The 9,242-nt window shown below is 39.1% G+C and overlaps 1 protein-coding gene across 5 annotated transcripts in view; it reads right to left on the reverse strand.

Annotated features, from left to right (window-relative positions):
* The window catches only part of LOC110493173 (equilibrative nucleoside transporter 1), a 37,641-nt gene extending 28,474 nt beyond the window's left edge, over window positions 1-9,167 (reverse strand). For 2 of the 5 annotated variants that reach the window (XM_090204953.1, XM_090204952.1), the window contains exon 1: window positions 3,268-3,388. The gene's annotated coding sequence lies outside the window, so the exon portion shown is untranslated. Of the gene's footprint in view, window positions 1-3,267; window positions 3,389-3,503; window positions 3,533-9,148 lie in introns of those variants that run through there. The other 3 variants (XM_090204951.1, XM_036949819.2, XM_036949820.2) reach the window with 3 other exon arrangements.
* Between the last annotated feature and the right edge of the window lie 75 nt (window positions 9,168-9,242).

The following is a 9,242-nucleotide window of genomic DNA, read 5'->3' on the forward strand; positions in this document are numbered from 1 at the left end:
TTTTAAGCGGACTAAGTTTAGGGGGGGGGACCACTGCGCCCCCCTGCCGACCATTCTCGCTCCACAGTTTGGGAGCCACTGTTCTAGAGAATACAGACCATTTCCAATGCATATTTTGAGTTTTGTGGACATGCACCATATAATGACAAATTCTGAATCCAGATGCGTCTTTTAGATATTTATAATATTACTCAGAATATCACACATGGACATTTCTTGATATGGACTCAGAACTGATATTTGAAAATAACAGAAGCTTTAACCTGACAAAAAAATTAGATATTGGCAAAACAAACTAACAGTTAAAACTAGGTAAATAAATAAACAAACATATCTAGCAATGGCACAATGAAGTCACAGTCAATTGTGTGGCGACAACGGTTTCTCAGAATCGTATCCCTCTAACCCACAGTCCTCTCAGCACATTCAAGATATGAAACTTCTCTGGGCTGAGGTCCATATCCGGATCTTGAAAGCACATTTTGAAAGCACATTTTTTGGTGCATTTCTGAGTTTCCAGAACATGCTCAATAATTTAACAATGTGAAATCCATATTTTTCTTACATGCACAAATCGTTTGTGGATTCCCTCCGGATATCATACATGGTATGGCCGGATATTGACTCATTAGACATAAGCTTATGTGGACATCTTATTTAAAAAAAAAAATACTGACAGTAGGCCTACATAGTATATTTGTGACTCGTTTCAGGAAACTATGCATATGTCGCAAGTAATAGTCTGTAACTATTACATGTCCCCTCTGAGGTTGCCCTTATCTTGATCTAGTATATGACCTAAGAGGCTCACTGTCTCGGTGAGCTTGTCCAGGAGGGAGTGTATTTGAGATGGGTGTATCTAGAATTTAAAATTGATATATGCCATTGGATGAGGTAATGTTTTGGTCCGAAGTGGTACCAAGAACAAGATAAGGAACTTAGTTTAGGAGACCAAACTGAACAATAATTTATAGCTAATGCTATCTAGCTATGGGATACTCCTCTTTCAAGTAAAATGTTCTTTGTGTAATGTTCCTAAGATCTGTTATTCGTCATGTGAGTTGAGATGGGTGTGTCTTGGCTATAAATGATACTAAGAACTGTTTTGTAAGCACTCTCAGATCAATTAATTTATAGACACTGAATTGATCTGAGAGTCACAGGGCTATGGTGAAGCTCATAATTAAAGATGGACTTTATAATATGACTCTGACTTGTGTGTGGTTTGCTCTCTCCTTATTTGGTAATACAGGAAATTTCCACGACACTGTATTCTGAGCTGAAGAGCTCTTGGAGAAGTCCTTGTTGCCTGCGCTGCAGTTTCTCTTTTACGCAATTGATTATTCCTGTGCTAGTTGGATTTTACAAGATCATGTCACATTTATTCTTCCCCCTTAAATAGACAAGTATATTTTTCAATGACTAGTTATAGGAGAGAATGTAATGCATATTATTGCTGGCTAAAAAGGTGTTGTTTGCATACACTAGAAACGTTCCTTTAGCATGCCTAGTTTACGACTACAATGAGTTTTCTTTTACATAATCAGGCTGTGAAATATTTTCTGATACTCTTGCTGTTGAAGTGCACAAGAAGCGAGAGTCAGATTTGAATTATCACTGTTAAAATGAAATGTGTGACTTGATTTTAAGGAATATTTGATGGCATTTCAACATGTAACAAAATATTATGTAAGGCTCTATGCATGCCAGCACAATGCATCACCGGGGGCAAACTACCTGCCCTCCAGGACACCTACTCCACCCGATGTCACAGGAAGGCCATAAAGATCATCATGGACAACAACCACCCGAGCCACTGCCTGTTCACCTCGCTATCATCCAGAAGGCGAGGTCAGTTCAGGTGCGTCAAAGCAGGGACCGAGAGACTGAAAAACAGCTTCTATCTCAAGGCCATCAGACTGTTAAACAGCCACCACTAACATTGAGTGGCTGCTGCCAACATAGTGACTAAACTCCAGCCACTTTAATAATGGAAATGGATGGAAATTGATGTAAAAAATGTATCACTAGCCACATTAAAATATGCCACTTTGTTTACATACCCTACATTACTCATCTCATATGTATATACTGTACTCGATACCATCTACTGCTTCTTGCCTATGCCGTTCAGTACCATCACTCATTCATATATATCTTTATGTACGTATTCTTTATCCCTTTACACTTGTGTGTATAAGGTAGTAGTTGTGGAATTGTTAGGTTAGATTACTCGTTGGTTATTACTGCATTGTCGGAACTAGAAGCACAAGCATTTCACTACACTCGCATTAACATCTGCTAACCATGTGTATGTGACAAATACAATTGGATTTGATTTGATTTAGTACACATGAGCATTCCGAGTGGAAATCATTAACTGGATTGATAAAGATATAGACCATGAGTTTTTGCCCTGGATGAAATAGCTGAAGGACTTCAACGTGCAAACAGGAAAACCTTTATTGTACTTCCCTTGAACGAAATGTAAAAAAGCTAATTAAAAGCTCTTACTTCCCAAACATCAGCTATATCAATATTGTGTCATAAAACAATATGTGTCATTATAGAGTGATCAGACAAGTCTTAAGTGTTATTGACTGTACGATTGTTTATCCCATGTGTACGTTGTTTTTGTCGCACTGCTTTGCTTAATCTTGGCCAGGTCGTAGTTGTAAATGAAAACTTGGTCTCAACTGGCCTACCTGGTTAAACGAAAGTGATTTACATTTTTTAAAATTAAGTATTGTTGTCAAAATGTAATTCATGGAGGAAGGATAAAGCTTTATCTTGTTGTATACAACATGTTGTCATATTTTTGATACTTGCTTTAGCTCTCTGTCAAAGTCTACTAATGTGCAATCATTAATACAATAAATCCATGTAGATGTCAGCTGCAGTTAAACGATATTCAACAATGTATGCTGTGTATAATTACTTGTCCACTGTCACTCACAATAACAGGTGACAATAATCACACATAACCAAACAATAAGACACTACAGTAGAGGAAAAGTTGCTGAAACATGCAGAATGGAGCTAATTGTCCATATTATTGATCATTGCTGGACTGACAAATGTGTCCACATGGTGTGAGAAAAGCTAAACGGTCTAGTTGTGCTTTACTTTGTACTGTTATTCTAAGATAGGTGTTGGTGAGTGTGTGGTCTTTCTAAATATGGCAAACTGAGGAAAGATTATGTCTCTAAATTATACAAATCATTTGACTAAAAGTAAATAAACTAAAGGAAAGGTGTAAACACTTACTTGCAATCGTCTGTCAGAACTATGTTCACCGGCGAGCGATGTCTCAACAGCTGAAGTTCAAAGACCAATAGGGACTTATCTGAAGTGATCTGTGTTCAATGGGAGTGGTAAAAAAGACAACAACCTCAATAATGACTAATGACTGAAATATTTGCATTACATTATATTTAATCTACCTAGTATGGAATAAATAGAATAGCCCCAAAATTGCAAGCATCAAGTTAAATCAAATGCACCTTGAACACAAACATTGGAAGTTGTTTTAAATATTTAACCAGGTCGGCTAGGGACTCTTCTACTGCATGTCATGCAATCACTAAAACATTCCATTCAACATCTGTCACTCTTTCTCACTTTGTTTTACCAAATCCTTATTGATGTCAACAAAACATGATTTAAATTAAAGTCAAAGTTGTGCGTCCATATATCAAGTTAGGTTTTGGGCTCTCATTTAAAGTCACAATCTGGATTTTGTTTTGTTTCAGACCAATTTGCTGGGAAAATGAATCATATGGCCACTTTCCTGCCATTAATTTTTGTCCCACGAGCACAAGTAGCCAAGAGAGTTAGCTCATTAGATTAGTCGTAACAGGAAAAACTGTTGCATTGTCTCGTGAAAAACTGAGTTGAAATGTATTTGGCTAAGGTGTATGTAAACTTCCGACTTCAACTGTATTACCTCAATTACCTCGACTAACCCCGTACCCTTGCACATTGACTCGGTACCGGTACCCCTTTAATATAGCCTCTATATAGCCGTACTTGTTATTTTATTGTGTTACTGTTTTTCCTTTAGTTTATTTAGCAAATGTTTCTTACTTACTTTAAAGACAATTGTTGGCTAAGGGCTCGTAGGTAAGCATTTCACAGCAAGGTTGTATGCGGCGCATGTGAAAAATACAATTTGACTTGATACATGTAGTTTAGGTATCATTAAACACTTTACTTACAATTATGAAGTGGTATTAGTTGTTAAAAGCATGTATGAGCCTTTATGATTAGGATAAGGCTTATAATATGTTATCTATTTGTGTGGCAAACAACTCAAACTGTCTTTACATGGTAATGCAGAATACAAATATTGAGTGTTGTGATGCTGAGGGCAAAATTCCATTGAACCAACATTGCAGTATCATATAAAAGTTCCCACAACAGATTGGGGTTCTGTAAAGAACAGAACAAAAAAAAACAGGCAGACCTGCCCTCAGGTAGCAGATTCTTTTACAGACGTGATCAACAGAGGAGGCTGGTTTGACTCCGTTCCATTGATTCCTTTACAAACATTAACTGTAACTGGCCAACCACTGTTCCTTCTCTAGTGTTCTTCACCCAGCCATTAAAAACTTCTTAGGGCTGAGATCCCGTTAACGGGATCGATATGACAACAGCCAGTGAACGTGCAGGGCGCCAAATTCAAACAACAGAAATCTCATAATTACAATTCCTCAAACATACAAGTATCTTATAACATTTTAAAGGTAATATTGTTGTTAATCCCACCACAGTGTCCGATTTCAAATAGGCTTTACAGCGAAAGCACCACAAACGATTATGTTAGGTCAGAGCCAAGTCACAGAAAAACACAGCCATTTTTCCAGCCAAAGAGTGGAGTCACAAAAATCAGAAATAGAGATAGAATTAATCACTAACCTTTGATGATCTTCATCAGATGACACTCATAGGACTTCATGTTACACCATACATGTATGTTTTATTCTATAAAGTTTATGTTTATATAGAAAAATCTCAGTATACATTGGCACGTTATGTTCAGTAGTTCCAAAAACATCCGGTGATTTTGCAGAGAGCCACATATGTGTCACATATATCAATTTGCATTTGGTACCTTTGTCACGTTCTTTCAAAATCGAAACCCCACACAGACAAACCCCACACAGACAATTAATTATCTGTAAGGTCCCTCAGTCAAGCAGTGAATTTCAAACAGATTCAACCACAAAGATCAGGGAGGTTTTCCAATGCCTCACAGAGAAGGGCACCTATTGGTAGATGGGCAAAAAAAGCAGGCATTGAATATCCATTTGAGTATAGTGAAGTTATTAATTACACTTTGTGTATCAATAAACCCAGTCACTACAAAGATACAGGCGTTCTTCCTAACTCAGTTCCCGGAGACCCGGAGACCACTCAGGGATTTCACCATGAGGCCAAAAGTGACTTGAAAACAGTTACATAGTTTAATGGTTGTGAAGTTGTCCGAAAAAAAAATGCATCTAACAACGCCCTTAAGATGTTCTACGAGTGGTCTGAGGCAGTCGGTAAATAACAGGTTTTCAAGTGCAACTTCAGTAATGATAGTTTTGGGACACAGCTTGGATATTTAACAATGCTTAACGTTCAAATAGTTCTGAGCCTTGGCAATGAGCTCGTGCTAGGTTCGATTAAGGTTTCACTTGCTTTCTATGATCCATATAACACTAGTCTTGTGCATTAATGTTTGATCATTGCCGTACTGCTCTTTTTCTGATAGTCTTCCATTTACTTGTAGATAACAACCCTCAATTATTTGTATTATTTCATTCATTAATTTGAAGTGGCGGCTGCATGCATGCAATGCTGGGTCAAGCCTATTTCGTAAAATTCCAACCACGTTCATTGATAAATGGTAACCCAATTTAACAAATCACACACAAAAAAGTACTTGTGTCATGCAATTAAAATAAACAAAAATGTAATTTCCTTATGCAGAAAAAATGTGTACACCCCTACCTTTACCATCACCTAAAGTGGCTAAAATTAGGATCGGGTGCACCAAAACAGGTGCAAATGATTAGGAAATCAATAGAGTACCCTGGGAGGGTCCCACCTTCCAGAAAGTTTAGAAACTTGGTCTGCTTTGGTCTGAGTGTGGTAACATCATGCAAATATCAAAATATCCTCAGAAGAAAGATTATTGATGTCCGTGAGTCTGAGAGGCATTACAATCCATTTCCAAGCAATTCAAAGTGCATCGTTCCACTGTCCGATGGATCATCTACAAATTGAGAAAATTACAGACCACTGGCAATCTACCTAGGACAGGTCGTCCGACCAAATTCAGCTGACCGAAAGATGCTCATACAAGTCTCGAAGAACCCCAGGGTAACATCAAGGCATCGACAGAACTCTCTTGCCACAATCAATATCGAAGTGCTGTCAGAAAGAGACTGCACAAATTTGGCCAACATGGGAGGTCAGGAAGGAAGAAGTCTCTGCTTTCAAAAAGGAATATCAAGAGAAACTGACGTTTGCCAGACAACACCTGGGTAAAGACCAAAACTACTGGAACAATGTGCTCTGGACAGATGAGTGAAAGGTGGAGTTTTTTGGCCTCAATGCTGTGGTGAAAACAAAATACTGCCTTTGAACAGAAGAACTTCATACTAACCGTAAAGCATGGAGGAGGTGGCATTATGGTTTGGGACTGCTTTGCTGCCTCAGGGCCTGGCCAACTTGCCATCATTTAGTCAAACATGAATTCTATTATATACCAGGCCGTGCATGCAAGAAATCCTTCGAACGTGACAGTACTGTAAAGAAGAGTGGGAAAAAATTCCTCCCAGTCGATATAAGAGATTGATAGACAGTTCAAAGAAATTGCTACAATAAATTATTTCAGCCAAAGGAGGCAACACCAGCTATTGAAGCTAGGGGTGGACTTATTTTTCCGCACTATTGTTCCTCATCTCCTCCTACTGTAAAGTAGGCTTTTAAAGGCTGCTAATCATACTGTCATAATTTTAAGTAAAACCATACTGTTTTTGTGACACTCCATTAAGACATTAACAATACACTACCGTAAGCAACGTTTTAAAAAATCATGGCGATATGGCAGTTTGCAACGACAGTCATTGTAACAAAGCTCTTTGTGTAATTTCTTAACAAAAATGGAGGCTGTCAGGGCCTCCCGGGTGGCGCAGTGGTTGTACTGCAGCGCCAGCTGTGCCATCAGAGTCCCTGGGTTCGCGCCCAGGCTCTGTCGTAACCGGCTGCGACCGGGAGGTCCGTGGGGCGACGCACAATTGGCCTAGCGTCGTCCGGGTTAGGGAGGGATTGGTCGGTAGGGATCTCCTTGTCTCATCGCGCACCAGCGACTCCTGTGGCGGGCCGGGCGCAGTGCGCGCTAGCCAAGGTTGCCAGGTGCACGGTGTAGCCTCTGACACATTGGTGCGGCTGGCTTCCGGGTTGGATGCGCGCTGTGTTAAGAAGCAGTACGGCTGGTTGGGTTGTGTATCGGAGGACGCATGACATTCAACCTTCGTCTCTCCCGAGCCCGTACGGGAGTTGTAGCAATGAGACAAAAAGCTACTACAACAATTGGATACCACGAAATTGGGGAGAAAAAGGGGTAAAGAAAAAAATAAAAAAAAATAAAAAAAATGGAGGCTGTCAAAATGACCATGGCCTGGAGCTGATTTGGCTTTGTCCATGTTTTTGTCAGCTCGTTAGGGCACATGACTAAAGGTAGACTCAGTGAGATGACGTTGCATGCCCAAAGTAAACACTATATCAGGTACATTTACACAACAACTAAGAGTGTTGATGGACAAGGCTAAAATGATTTTGTTTTGACCCCCCAGCTGTTTTGGTTCCATTGTGGCAGCGTGATGTGCCCCCATGCACATGCACAGATACCAGAGAAGGCTGTGAGAGGAGCTATAGTAGGACGGGATGAAACGGTATCCAACCACATGTTTGACTCCCATCTATTCCATTCCAACCATTACAATGAGCCCGTCCTCCTATAGGTCCTCCCACTGGCAGATTCATGCTCATCTCAATATCTGACGTGCTGCTCGTTGCAATGTTATCTCGCTGAGTCGATCTTACTGCACATCACTTTCTTGTAGGGATTGTGTTATTCATGATTAATGCTACAATGCTACAATGCTACTTAATATATATAATATAATGTTTGCATACTCTACATTACTCATCTCATATGTATATGTATATACTGTACTCTATATCATCCACTGCATCTTTATGTAATACATGTATCACTAGCCACTTTAAACTATGCCACTTTGTTTAGATACCCTACATTACTCATCTCATATGTATATACTGTACTCGATACCATCTACTGTATCTTGCCTATGCCGTTCTGTACCATCACTCATTCATATATCTTTATGTACATATTATTTATCCCTTTACACTTGTGTGTATAAGGTAGTAGCTTTGGAATTGTTAGGTTAGATTACTCGTTGGTTATTACTGCATTGTCGGAACTAGAAGCACAAGCATTTCGCTACACTATCATTAACATCTGCTAACCATGTGTATGTGACAAATAAAATTTGATTTGATTTGATTACACTGTATATTTCACTCATACTGATTAAATATATTTGCCAATAAATGACGTATATAGCCATAAATTGTGTTTGCTTTGTATTGAGCAAATTTTTAAAAAAATCACCTTTATTTAACTAGGCAAGTCAGAACAAATTCTTATTTTCAATGAGGGCTTAGGAACAGTGAGTTAACTGCCTTGTTCAGGGGCAGAATTACAGATTTTTACCTTGCCAGTTCGGCATTTCAATCTTGCAACGTTTCGGTTACTAGTCCAATGCTCTAACCACTAGGCTCCCTGCCACCCCATGGCTTCATAAGGATTCATGGCTTCATAAGAATTCAAATTGGAATACTACAGAATCAAAAGGGGAACACTGAATTGCATGTGATCTCCCATGGATAGCAGGAACCTGTAGATGCCTAATTTCACAAATGCTTTACTTAATTCAGTTTTAGTTAGTTTGGTAGCTTTCAAACAAAATAATCCTCACACTACCGGCTGTTAAAGGTAATGTTCCTGTGTTCACGGAGACCGCATTCACGGTAAACGCTGTATATGTCGGTACAATCGGAAAATTACCTTTAAATAGCGCATAGCCAACAAAGTGCTATCAGTTTGAATCCTGGCCTTGAGCTGCGTACCACCTTTCGTTCTTTGGAAGACCAGATTTGAG

Source organism: Oncorhynchus mykiss, chromosome 17 (genome assembly GCF_057628025.1).
Source record: "Oncorhynchus mykiss isolate SJ-2025 chromosome 17, ASM5762802v1, whole genome shotgun sequence".
In the NCBI taxonomy this organism is placed as follows: Eukaryota; Metazoa; Chordata; class Actinopteri; order Salmoniformes; family Salmonidae; genus Oncorhynchus; species Oncorhynchus mykiss.